We start from the raw sequence: 14,873 nt of genomic DNA, 5'->3' as shown, positions 1-14,873 counted from the left end.
AGCAGTCCATTTAAAAAAACGCACGCGTTTGAGAAAAATGCATGCGTTTTTTTGAAAACGCATTCATTTTTGACCGGTTTTACCAATTATCTTAATTAAATCTGGTCAAAAACGGATGAGTTTTTAAACGGACTGCTTAAAAACTGCCCAAAAAAAGCCTCAGAAAAAATATGTTTGGCAAGTAAGTGACATGTCAGCACTCGCATTGGAAAAGCCAGACTTGTGGTTACCTGATCTTATACTACGGTTATGAATAAGCCCTTTAAGGAACGCTCCAGTCAAACCTGATTTATTGAATTCTGTATTACACAGGGAGGAGCATGACTTTGGGTTCTATGAAAACAATGAACATGAGTCCTGCTTCTCCCATCAGGCCTTGCAATATGCATTACTCAATGATTTAGCTCTGACTCGCGTGTTCCTTTAAGGGTAATTTGTTTCAAATACTTTGGAGTGAATTGCACCACATTTCTTACGCGCTGCATGCTTCTTCACAAATTTGTTTTATTTCTTGCTAACCGTGCACTAGAAATTAAATCTACATTTGCTACGAACAGGTGTATTTTTATTCTTTAATTTAAGTCAATTTGTGGCCTAAATGGTTGTAGTGTCTGAGCTACGGTGCGCTAAAGAGGCAGGAGCAGCGAATAGCCACAGATTTAAAAAGTGTTACAAAAATGTTTCAGTCTTGGTTAAGGCAGCAGGGGTTGCTGTAAAATAATGAAGATGCTTATACTTACCTCTGTCCTTTGCATCAGTACAGTGGGGCGCCTCGGTCACCGCAGGTCTATGCTTGCAAAACAAAGCCTACAGAGTTGACATCGCCTGATCGCTGGCCTCACTAGTGCTAAGGCAGTGTCACACAGGTGAGTTTGCAGCTGGAATCTTGTCTGCATGTTGGCCACAGTTATCAGCATCATTCCCACTCAGTTTAACTTAAAGGGGTTGATTATAGCTGTGTGATATGATAGCTCATGCACCTGTGTGTCCATCGCATGACCATGGACAGATCTCTATCCACTGGAAGTAAACATAGAAGCTTTCTATACAAAGAGGGCAAGCAAAGAACTTGAAAACTGCGAGGAATTGATACAGAAAGTATATTGTAAATTGTATATTGGAACTTTTCCTTTCACAAAGTATACACATTGTTTGCTGAAATTGGACAACCCCTTTAATTCAGTGTGTCTAGTTGGGTTGTGTGGTTTTAGGGCTGGTAAATCTGTCAACACGTAGACCTAGGTTGACCCAGTTTGACATAATGAAGTTGGACGAGGGCATTATATATACAAAAGGTGCATAATAATATGAAGACTGAACATCCAAACACATCCAGTATGGAGCGTCAGAGCCTAATTTCCAAATTTTCATAAACCTTTTTTTTCCGCAGTGGTGATGTTTCATGATAAAAGAAGATAAGATAACTTTCAGAATGAAGACAGTGAACAGTGGGGCTCATTTACTAAGGGTCGCACTGCTCACTTTTGTCGGACCGTGCACCTTTTTGGGGCGTTGCGCAGGTATTTAAAATGTGTCTGCACGCGATCCGATTTTTGTGCAGGTATTTAGGAAGTGTTGCACGCAATTGGATTTTGGTGTAGCTGCGCCGCTTTCATGCTACACAAATCGGGGTGCGTCAGACGATCCGACTGATTCGGACTGAGCACGGGATTTACCTTTCAAATTGTCTCACAAGCCCATGCACCACTAAAATATGGTGAACTCTGTCAGACCGGGGAAGCGACAGATGCAGGATATCGGGCGCACGATCTTAGTGAATCGCGGCAGATGTGCATTATCATCGGACAATGCACTTTCGGTGAACTCCGGGGACGGGGGTAAGTAAATGTGCCCCAGTATGTAAGTGATCTCAGCTCAAAACTGTAAAAGACAAAAATTCCTACTTATATTCCCAAAAAGGTTGAAATTCCCAGAGTGTAACTATCTAGCAGAAATTGCATAAACAAAAAGTCATTATTTCACTTTTTATACTATGTTTGAGTGAAATCCATTTATTTCAGATTTTATTTTTCTTCTTTTGGCTGCTTCCAGATCTCTCCTCCATCGTTAGATATCCTTTCAGGTTTGTATTCCTTGCTGTTGCTTTATCCATTTTTTTTTTTTTTTCTAAAAGAAAAGGGACCTTTCCACTTTTAAGCAGTTCAGTTTGGCAGTGTGAGTCTTCATCTGGAAGGTTTCTAGGTTTTCTATCAGAAGATAATCATACATTTGAGAGATAATTGTGTGTCAGAAAGAAAGAGAAGGGATGTTCTTTGAGCCTCGGTAAGGATATTGGTCTAATTGGCGTTCTTCAGATGAAAAAGGGTTTCTCTGTGGCTTCCTGCAGCAGGTCACACTCGTAACGACAAGACTTTGAGTTATGGAAAGTGCCATTTCACTCATTCAGGAAAGAGGGGAAAAAAATGACAAAATGTGTCCATATTTTAGAATCCTTGTGCTATGAATTACATTGAGGCAGTGGTCTAGCTATTGTACCTGAGCTTCTGTATCACAGGCTGAGGAAGGGGCCAGAGTCACTGCGTATAATGCAGGCTGATGCTATATAATGTTGATAAAGGCATTGGGGGTCATTTACTAAGGGCCCGATTCGCGTTTTCCCGACGTGTTACCCGAATACTTCCTATTTGCGACGATTCTCCCTGAATTGCCCCGGGATTTTGGCGCACGAGATCGGATTGTGGCGCATCGGCGCTGGCATGCACACGACGGAAATTGTGGGGCGTGGCCGAACGAAAACCTGACGGATTCGGAAAAACCGCCGCATTTAAAACTAAAAAAATCTGTTGCGGAGCTTGCACTTACCTTCACTCAGCCCGAGCCGGTGAACTCCAGCGCGTTCCGATGCTTTTCAGCGCAGCAGCGCCACCTGGTGGACGGCGGAGGAACTACCTTAATAAATCCCGGCCGGACCCGAATCCAGCGCAGAGAACGCGCCGCTGGATCGTGAATGGACCGGGTAAGTAAATCTGCCCCATTTTCTTTTTTGGGGGTCCATAATGGGTGGGTTAGTTTAGAGTGGAAGAGCCTGATTTGACCACAAAGAGCCCTGATCTCTATCCCATCCAACACTTTTGGATTAAGCTGTCACAGAAATTGTATGTCAGACCCTCTCAATATTGAACATCTGTGTCTGACCTTACATTGAATAGACTAGAAGTTCTTAAAAGTAAATCCTAAAATCCAAAACCTTCCTATAGAATTGAAAGCTTTTTAGCTCGTACATGGTACAACTCCATATTAATGAATTCAAGTTTAGAATAGTAAGTTGTCTTACATCCTGCTGTAGCTGTAATGTGTACAGGGAATAGAACCCCCTGGTGAGAAAAGGATCGGGAAGGGGGTAGGTACTAACGCTTAGAATCAGTGTCATTCCCAAGTTTGTAAAAAAAATTGAAAAATACAGGTACGTCCTGGTGCTTTTCCATCACTTCATAGGATAAGAAGATATTCCTTTAGTTGATGATGATCCCATATTGTCAGTTTAATGTGGTAGCTTCAGTAATTAATTCCCACCCCCGACATCAGTGCATGTACAGTTTGGTCTTCTTTTCAAGAAATAAAACAATTTTGTCTTTTATGTTTTTTTTTAATGTATTTTATGACTTTTAATCAAAAACACAACATTTAGCATTACAATAGAATAGTTTGGGGAAGTTGAAATTCATTGCCTGCTTTTGTTTTTAGTGCACAAAACATAAACACCAAAATCAAGGTCCAGATGCCGCAAAAATGCCAAAGCCCCATAAGCGAAGCCAGCTATGGGCTCCAACATCAAAGCATAATAACAAAAGAAAGCCTGTATGAAATAAAACAAACAAATATGTTTGTTGCAAAAAAAAAAAGTGCTTGACACAAAACAAGTCTTAGAACTATGGGAACTGTTTGTGGTTGTGTTTTAAGTGGCCGGCAGAAAACCTCGCCATACGGCGTACGTGTCACGTGCTAGTAATGCTTCAAAGTGGAAAGATAGGATTTCACATGTGTCTAAGATGGGAATTGGCAGAAGAGGAGGTTATCTCCAGAACACAGCACTGTTCTCCGCACTGATGAGATCAAAAGCCAGAACAGAACCTTCAAATCTAGTGACGTGCCTGTAATAAGCTAAGATTTCAGTGCCATGGATGTAACTTCAGTACTATAAAGAAGTACCAGTCTGAATCTTTTGCTCTGGCAAAGATTTTTGGGAACGATTAGAAAGGAAATAAGTGGCGACTTGACCAAATCAATCTGATGTTTCACAATAGAGCCTTGGTCAGTGACATATCCTGTCTCTTGACTTGCCTATAAACGGTGCAGCCCGGAGCTCATCTGTGCCAGTAGAACAAGTAGTAATTAATACGTCACAAGATGGATTATGGACCACTTGAAAAAAAGAATTGTCCTAGAACTGTAAGGGGTTGTTTTATGGTTGTTTGTAAAAGTTATTTAACTGAGGATTGTGTCGCACGAGATTAGATTGTGGCGCAGCTTCGCTGACTTTCAGGTGACGGAAATGGGGAGGGGCGGGCCCCAGACGATTCGACTGATTCGGACTGAGCGCAGGATTTTAGATTCAAATTGTGTTGCAAGACAATGCACTTACATGCACCAGGAAGAAGAAGGTGAACTCCGGGGACCTGAGCGGGGAAGCGACACATGCAGGATATCGGGCGCAGGATCTTAGTGACTCCCCGCACAGTGCATTATACACGGACAATGCACTTACATGCACCAGGAAGAAGAAGGTGAACTCCGGGGACCTGAGCGGGGAAGAGACACATGCAGGATATCGGGCGCATGATCTTAGTGACTCCCCGCACAGCGCATTATACACGGACAATGCACTTACATGCACCAGGAAGAAGAAGGTGAACTCCGGGGACCTGAGCGGGGAAGAAACACATGCAGGATATCAAGCGCACGATCTTAGTGCCAGTATTAAACATTCAAGTGCAGATTATATGTCACATGCTAGTAAAGCATCAATGGTAAAAGAGAATTTTGTATGCCTTTCGGATTGGAATTGGCAGAATAGGAAGTTATCCCCGGAACTCGGCAATGTCTCTCTTACACTTGTGAGATCAAAAGGTGGTATGCAACTTCCAAGGGAAATTTCAATGGACCTGGAAAATGTATGTAAAATCTGCAAAATAAGTACTGGTCTTTGAACTTGGATCCTGGCAACTATTTTTGGGAATGTTATAAAAGGAAGAGAAGGCAGATACCTGTATTCTTGACCAAAGCATTCTGAGGTTTCCTCTTAAAGCATTTTTCACCAGTGAGCTCCTCTATGTGCTGATACACAGTGGCCCTGATCTATCAATATTAGTGCCTCACCCAGAAGACGATAGGGTAAAGCACTAGAAGTCACATAGTTCAATAGTTCAAGTTAGGGGCAGGCAGCAGCTAGTCAAAATATACAATACAATCCAATGTACAGGCAAAAGGTCAGGGCAGGCAGATACAGGATCGAAGTCATTTTAGAATGTGAACCATAGAATGGAGCTGAGATCAAACCCAGGAGACCAGATAACACAAGTAACATCTAGGAACCTTCATTCTCTGTCACCTCCCCACTATTATCACCAAGGTCTGATTTCCAGGGGGGGCCTTTGGTGTGGCCACCGACCCTTTGACTAGGAGCGACATTCTATTACTTTGTGATAATCAGGAACCACGGAAACTTTAACCGGCAGAGTGAAAAGAAGTGGCAGCTCCTCAATCAGTATCTTAGCTTGACAATAGGCTCCTTCTAAACAAGGAGGCAATAAGTATTTTGCAGTGGAAGAAAATCTTTTATTGAAAGTTAGGCAATTGTTGGTTCAATTCAGCTTTGTGATAAAGCACTGATATACGCAGCAGCAGTCTACACCAGGGGGGTCTTAATACACACGCTGTCAACAATTTTAAAGAATTCCTGTTATGTTTCAATGTGTAAGAGGAAACCGGGAGTCATATGCAATAACGGGGTAAATATCAAATCTATACAGATGTGGCCTTAAATCCAGGAGCCCTACTGATTATAAAAGAACATGGACAGCCACAGAGTCTTGATCTTGGAAATTCTTTATCACAATATGAGGTCAACCTAACACAAGAGCAAACGTAACCTAAATTGTATCCACCATGCTTCCTAACTAATGTCCAATCTGTGGCATACCAGAAAGCAGGCCATATGTCGCCTCCTCCGACGTGCTGTAACCGAGCGCAGCTCTGATTACCACATTTTCTAACGAAACCCTCTGTCATCGTTCTCTGCCAAAATAAAATCACAGAATTGTTGTCTTATGCCGATTTCCGTCTCTCACAAATCTATTTAGATCTTGGTCTCGTGAACCCTGCGGGGCAGAAGAAAGTGGCCTTCATTTGTTATCTTGACTATTGCAAATTTATCTTGTGGACAGAGGATTCTGGGACGCTTTTTTTTTTTTTGCTTCTTCTGAAGCCTGTGAAAGAAGCAAGAGGCTTGGAGAAAAGAAGACCTTTATAGCAGCCAAATATACCCCTATTAATCGTTGCCTAAATGTAATAAAATGTTGCAATTGATTGATGCATAAAGTGTAACTTAGTAACCGCAATACACATTTCTTATTGATGATCACAAGCTTCCAATCTCTTCTCCGTCTCAGTGAAATATAACTTTTTCCAAAGCTTTGTAGTTTATGAATATATAATTCTAAAACTGCTGTAAAGACTGACAGTAAGACTCGGATGTAACTTTGTAGTCCGACTTAGGTTATGTCGTTTTCAATACAGCATTGCAATCCATCTTTTACTCAATACTAACAAATACCCACTAGTAACACACTGTCCATGGGTAGAGTGCTATATAATGGGTCAGCGGATCGCACTTCTGTTGGGTTTTCGGGATTTGCGCCACTGTGACAGGTATTTTACTGAGGATTGTGTCGCACGAGATCGGATTATGGCGCAGCTGCACTGACTTTCATGCGACAGAAATTGGGGGGGGGGGCGGGCCGCCAGACGATCAGACTGATTTGGACTGAGCGCGGGATTTAAGATTCAAATTGTGTCGCAAGACATTGCACTTACATGCACCAGGAAGAAGAAGGTGAACTCCGGGGACCTGAGCGGGGAAGCGACACATGCAGGATATCGGGCGCACGATCTTAGTGACTCCCCGCACAGCGCATTATACACGGACAATGCACTTACATGCACCAGGAAGAAGAAGGTGAACTCCGGGACCTGAGCGGGGAAGCGACACATGCAGGATATCGGGCGCAGGATCTTAGTGACTCCCCGCACAGCGCATTATACACGGACAATGCACTTACATGCACCAGGAAGAAGAAGGTGAACTCCGGGGACCGGAGCGGGGAAGCGACACATGCAGGATATCGGGCGCAGGATCTTAGTGACTCCCCGCACAGCGCATTATACACGGACAATGCACTTACATGCACCAGGAAGAAGAAGGTGAACTCCGGGGACCTGAGCGGGGAAGCGACACATGCAGGATATCGGGCGCACGATCTTAGTGACTCCCCGCACAGTGCATTATACACGGACAATGCACTTACATGCACCAGGAAGAAGAAGGTGAACTCCGGGGACCTGAGCGGGGAAGCGACACATGCAGGATATCGGGTGCACGATCTTAGTGACTCCCCGCACAGCGCATTATACACGGACAATGCTCTTACATGCACCTGGAAGAAGAAGGTGAACTCCGGGGACCTGAGCGGGGAAGCGACACATGCAGGATATCGGGGCACGATCTTAGTGACTCTCCGCACAGGAGATTATACACGGACAATGAAGTTACATGCACCAGGAAGAAGAAGGTGAACTCCAGGGACCTGAGCGGGGAAGCGACACATGCAGGATATCGGACGCATGATCTTAGTCACTCCCCGCACAGCGCATTATACACGGACAATGCTCTTACATGCACCTGGAAGAAGAAGGTGAACTCCGGGGACCTGAGCGGGGAAGCGACACATGCAGGATATCGGGGCACGATCTTAGTGACTCTCCGCACAGGAGATTATACACGGACAATGAAGTTACATGCACCAGGAAGAAGAAGGTGAACTCCAGGGACCTGAGCGGGGAAGCGACACATGCAGGATATCGGACACATGATCTTAGTCACTCCCCGCACAGCGCATTATACACGGACAATGCACTTACATGCACCTGGAAGAAGAAGGTGAACTCCGGGGACCTGAGCGGGGAAGCGACACATGCAGGATATCGGACGCACAATCTTAGTGACTCCCCGCACAGCGCATTATACACGGACAATGCACTTACATGCACCAGGAAGAAGAAGGTGAACTCCGGGGACCTGAGCGGGGAAGCGACACATGCAGGATATCGGGGGCACGATCTTAGTTAATCGGTCGGGGATTGCAACAGGACAGGTAAGTAAATGTGGCCCAATATGTTTTAATTCAAAAGTGATTGCTGCTAACTTTTTACCAGATCATTTAGTTATAGACCGTTTCTGGAAAAGGGGCAGAGTTTTATGGGACGGAATGGAAATTAAGGCAACTAATAGGTTTATGCCTAATTTGTTTATTGCCTTTTCTTTTCAAGTTTCTACAATTTTAGAAATTATGAAATCCCTTTTAAGGATTGTGCACCACATGCAAGATTTTGCCAGAATAAAATTTCCTCGATGGAAGCCAAAAGGAACGAAAGGATTTACATCTTCCAAACCCAAGATTGGAAGATGAATAGCTCAAATGATAATTACTTTTAATAATGCGACTTAAATTAAAATGCATACAAAAAATGATAAAATAATAAAACAGGACAACGCGTTTCGTGACGGCTACTGGGCGTTTCTTCAGGTCAATGCACAGGACAAACATTTGTATTATTTTATGGTAAGTGACTGGAAGTGATGTCATAATTCTCAGAAAAAAAGTTAAAAAAAAGAAAGTTTCTATAACTTGATTGATGAATATGCCAGATTTTGCAGGAAGCTCATAGTAAAATCTGAAAGGGGTACATTAATCGATGGAAATTGACATTCTGTGGATATAAACATTTGCATTTTAAGTCGATTTCTGAAAAATTTGTGTCTTTGATATGTGACGGGTAAGAAAATATAGTTTGGCAAGGGATGAGTGTGGATAAGTTATCACCACCAAAGCCTCAACTTTCCAATGCTCATCTGAGTTCCAATGTTCCTGATAGACCTACCAATCCCAAGCAGATCTCATCCACGGGCTAAGGAATTTTTCACTTTGCTGTTTCATCAGCAGTAGGGTGGCACCTGAGCTTTAACCTATCATCAGTGTTCCCCGATATGATAAATGGATCTTCTATGGTTCTGCCACTAGACTGGTGCTGCTGTATATCCATCTGCACAATGGTAGACTGAACGCTCCTATTCATTTGCTGGGAAGCTGATGCAGGAAAATCCCATTCATAATAGGTCAGGGGTTACCTGTGGTCCTCAGATTTGACTATAGTTGGGGATCCCAGCTGTAGGACCTTCTTTGATCCTGTTCATAGGGGTGACATGTCATTCAATGGGGGTCATTTACTAAGGGCCCGATTCACGTTTTCCCGACGTGTTACCCGAATATTTCCATTTTGCGTCGATTTCCCCTGAATTGCCCTGTGATTTTGGCGCACTCGATCGGATTTTGGCGCATCGGCGCTGGCATGCACGCGATGGAGATCGGGGGGCGTGGCCGAACGAAAACCCGACGGATTCGGAAAAACCGCCGCATTTAAAAAAAAAAAAAAAAGCGGAGCTTGCACTTACCTAGAAATGGGCCGGTGAACTTGAATGCATTTCGGGGAACTTCAGCGCAGCAGCGACACCTGGTGGACATCGGAGGAACTGCCTTAATGAATCCTGGCCTGACCCGAATCCACCGCAGAGAACGCGCCGCTAGATCGCGAATGGACCAGGTAAGTAAATCTGCCCTATTAAGTCAAAAAAAATGTTTCCATTCCACTGTGGAAATATCCCTTACATGTATAGTAGTAGTGTATCAGATCTCTGACTATTCCAGGGCACATAGAGTCTAGGTGGAGATGTTGTGGGTGGATTACATGCGAACCATTACTTCATCTGAGGTTTCTATGATGCACCGGTGGGAAATCTGTGTCTGGTAATGACTCTACAATGCTGTTATGCCTTCATAAGAGCCCTGCTATTAATGTGATATTAACACAAAGAAAAGTGGATGGCAGATAAGATCTGAAGGCTAATTAGGGACGATGTCTATGATGTAGGCTTGTAAATGACATCAGATCCACAGAAGGAGAAGCCATAGTATAAACAACATGATCTATAGCCAGAACTATCTATATATCTATCTTATACCTATCCCTCTATTCTCTGTTTCTATATTCTGACTATCTATATTCATCCATTTACCATATTTCTCATTTATCTATACATTTATCTTTCATTGCTTTTCTTGTGGTCTATTCTTTCCAGCTATCAGTGATTCTGTTCTCTCTCTATATACAGTTATCTGTCTTTTTATTATCTGTCTAGCTATACATCATATTTTTATATATCTCGCCTAACAATCATTTAATACAGAATCCGGCTAATGTCACATCACTGTTTGTCTTTCTCTTCCATTGAGTCATCAGAACAACGGAAAGTCAATTGTTACTAGGCTGAAATTCTTCTGTTTGCCTTCAGTTTTTACTTTGCATTTGCTTCCCCTTAACCATGGCATCAGACTATTCTAATTTTGTCAGGAAAACAGATGGAGGTGTGTTCACAATCTAATCAACCTACCAGTATGTTTTGGAGTGTGGGAGGAAACTGGAGGACCTGAAGGAAACCCACGCAAACCCAGAGAGAACATACAAACTCTTTGCAGATGTTGACCCTGAGACTTGAACCCAGGTCCCCAGCGCTGCAAGGCTGTAATGCTAACCACTGAGCCACCATACTGCAAGGCTGTAATGCTAACCACTGAGCCACCATACTGCAAGCCTGTAATGCTAACCACTGAGCCACCGTGCTGCAAGGCTGTAATGCTAACCACTGAGCCACCGTGCTGCTAGGCAGTAATGCTAACCACTGAGCCACCGTGCTGCAAGGCTGTAATGCTAACCACTGAGCCACCGTGCTGCAAGGCTGTAATGCTAACCACTGAGCCACCGTGCTGCTGATAACATTTCTTGTGATCTAGAGTAGAGGGTTTCCCTTATAATATCTCTGGCGGCCTGGAACAGTGAAGAGGTCAATGGTAACATCTTAGTAGTAAAAATCTATTCTATCCACCTCTATATATTCTCTGTCTTAGATAAGATACATAAAATAGATATCAATCTAATATCTAATCCTTTTATATTTATCAAAAACCTATTTTTTCCTTTGGTCTGTCTGTATGTTGTATCTCTTTCTATATTCCTCTCCCTCTTTGTTAAGATTTTATGATAAACTCTTTTTCTCTTGCAATTCATGGTCATTTGATACTCCGGCATCTCTGATAATCTGCAACTTTTCCTCCATTTGCAAGGTTAAATGCATTTTACTGTATAGATATCCGTAACACAATCCCTGCGCACTAAATGAACATTGCCTCTCGCTGTCGCTTCGCTCTGTAAAATATGTTATTTGCCAGTAAATTCTCCAGGCATACATTGCAGAAAATATATAGAACGCCCACGCGCCCGCAACCCCTTTACAGTTTACACTTAAGAGAGACGCTTTTACACACAACAAACAGATGTGCCGAATGAATCCGCCTACAGCCTTTTCACTGTCAGTAGGATATATGCGAGCTATGATATAGAGACTCCACAGCGAGGGGAGAAGAAAAATCCGGCTTCATTCGCCAGGTGTAAATAAAACTAAGCACAAACAGCCAGTGATGAGTGTGATATCATTCTGCTCTAACTGTATTCACGCAACAAGTGTGCCAGGAAAAATGATACCCAGAAAAAAGCCTTAAATACTATTAAATAAGACATAAAATAAGACATAAACAAGCGCAACAAGAAAACTAAAAAAAAAAAAAAATTCCACCTGTTACGCCCGCGGTGATTAAGTGGAATAATTTTTACATGTGCGTTAATACGGACATGGATAAAACAGATGTTCCTGATTAACTTGTGACTTTTTTGTTCTTTAATGGCCCTAACATGTGCGCCTGACGGAGGCAATCTGTACCATTGTTATAGTAACGTAGAAAAAAATATATAAAATACACAAAAGAAAAGCCCTACAGAAAGAAAATGTATCAGAAGGCTACAACTTTACGTGACATTGCGAGGCGGCTTTGTGTTGTATCGGTTAATATGATAGTGTTTTCTATTTTTGTGATAAACTTTTAATTGGTATTACTCTGTGTGGAAAAGTTTTACATTTTAAAAAAAAATTATTTTTGGATGATAGAAAAACAATTATAATCAAATAGAAATAGGTTTCTTTAGTAGAGAGCAGTAGGAAGTTCATATGGGTGGAAACTTTCTAACAATCTTTGTTTAAATAAGTACAGAGAAACTAAAGAAACTTTGTATCATCAGAGAGCCGCGCTGCCTCCTCCACTTTTTATGGCACTTCTGATCCTCCCTCCATCCCACCGAATCCCAATTCACTTTTGTCTTACCAGAAAAAAAGGAACAGAAGCTAAAAATGGTTTGAACTTAAACTGATGAGTAAAAGGGGAACAAAGATTTCAACTTGAGATTTTCCGGCACCCCATCCTCTACGGCTTTGAGTGTGAGGCTACTCACTTTATTATTTTATAAATAATCACCCTTGACCATCTCATATATAAAATATTTTGTAAATACACCTTTGGCTTTCACAACTGCCTACATTCTTCTGGACATGATCTCTTTCAGATTTAACCATGTCTTGCCCGAAATCTGATCCCAGGTCTCTTCTACATATTCCCAGTGTTGGTTTATACTGAGCAACTCACTTGGGTTGTCAGGGGTGTCCCTGCGATCCACGTATTGGTTAGCAGGCACACCCGTGCCCCTCTCGGTGGCGGTGCCCCGTTCCCCTGAGCTCACTCACTTCTCCTTGTCCCTGCTCCCGTCCTGGCTGGCCAGCGCACTTTCCTGCTCCCTAGGGCACGTGCGCGTGTGCCGGCACCCTCAGCTTTAAAGGGCCACCGCACCACTGTTTGTCTCTGGCCACTTCCGGGATTCGTTAAAAGCTGTCTGCTCCCAGCCTATGCCTAAGAGAAAGCGACTCCTGTCTATTCCTTGTATTCTGCTCTCCCGTTGTGACCTTGCATCTGACCCCGACCTTGCTGCTTCGCTGCCAGCCCTGACCTCCTGCTCCGTTCCTGATTTTGCATCACTACCGCTTGTCCTGACTATCCGCCTGTCCCCGACCTCGAGTCTGCTTTGTGTTCTCGGTTCTGGCTGCACCTGTGGAACGACCTAATGGCACCACGCAGCAGCAAGACCATCCTGCTTTGCAGCGGGCTCTGGTGAAGACCGGGTGCCACTTAGACTCGGGTCCCAGGTTTCGGCTTACGTCATCATCCGCGGTGGTCCAGGGGGTCCACTAACCCCGAATCCTGACACAACTGTTGAGGTCTGGGGATTGTGTGGGGCCAATCCAGCAACTCTACTTATCTCAAAGTACTACTTATCACTCTGCAGTCCTTTTCATGCCCTTAGTATTGAGGTGCACCAAGTAACTCATCTTGTAGGAAACTCGCATTGAGACCGCTATCCATCCTGGTCAAGTATCTAACACCCTTGGCCTGTAAAACAAACTTGTTCCTTCAGCCTTCCCCACCAAACTTAACAGTTCCCTCAATTTCTCAATTCGTTTTCACCCTTGATTCTTCCAGACCATCAGAGCGATAAATCTCGTCACTACAAATCACCAGTTTCCAGTGTTCTACTCTACACTTTTAGTACATTTTTTACAAAATGAACCCTATTCTTTTTTAGGAAGATATTGAAGTTGAGATTTCTTCCCTTTTTGGCCCATGGTTCAACTGGCTGCACAGGACCAGAAGGTAGTAACATTGGGGGACCCATGAGATATGGGAGCAACTGGAAGATCAACTTTTGGCCATAGAGCTCAGTCATTCTTCTATATGATGAATCCTGAATTTTTGGGTGTCTTTATCTTATTGACTAAACTCATTAACGGGATTGAAAAAAACGTCCAAACTTGTTTTATACATTATAAATTAGTGCCATAGTGCCGAATATGTATTCCAAATAAGTGGGAAAGGATCCAGAAGTTTCTTGTTCCCTATTGGGAATATTTTAGTTATATAAATTTTCTAAGCGTGCAAAGTGCAGGTGGTGGGGGGACTGACCGTCCCATCTATTTTAGTGGTAAAACTTAAATATCTTTATTTTTTAGCTGTAAAATTTACATATGTATGTCCTTTTTTTTTCTATAAGATACTCTACATGGACCTTTCTGTAGATTTAGATAGAATCTGGGGATCCCATAAAAACAGGATACCTGAAAGAATGCAAAAATAACTTCTGTAGTCAGAATGATTTACACCCAAAATGTTGCATTGACAGAACTACAAAGAAAGTTTATTTCTCTTTAAATTTGCTAAAACTTTGGATCGCTTCCAGAGGTGAGCTCCCTCTCATCTATGTGTTCCTGCTTATAGAGGAGGAACGTGTTTTGTGTAGGATGTATTTTCACAAAGCAGCTTGCTAATGTTTACAAGAGAGATTTAACCTGAAAATGGTTTAAGGAGGAATAAAATTAACTCATGTTCATGAATACAAAGACGAAGATTTTATCGCCCGGCACACGCCCTCTCTCTGACTAATACCTGGGGTATTTATACAGTATGTAAAGCAACAACAATAAATATACTCATCCGGATTAGCTAAAGACTCTCATAATTAATGCTGATCAGGCCTGAACCTTACTTTTATGGTAATACAGACCTTTAAGGGCTGGGTGTCTAGTT

The sequence above is a fragment of the Engystomops pustulosus genome, chromosome 2, assembly GCF_040894005.1.
Source record: "Engystomops pustulosus chromosome 2, aEngPut4.maternal, whole genome shotgun sequence".
NCBI lineage: Eukaryota > Metazoa > Chordata > Amphibia > Anura > Leptodactylidae > Engystomops > Engystomops pustulosus.
The sequence above is the reverse complement of the archived record's forward strand: the minus strand, read 5'-3'. Positions refer to the sequence as shown.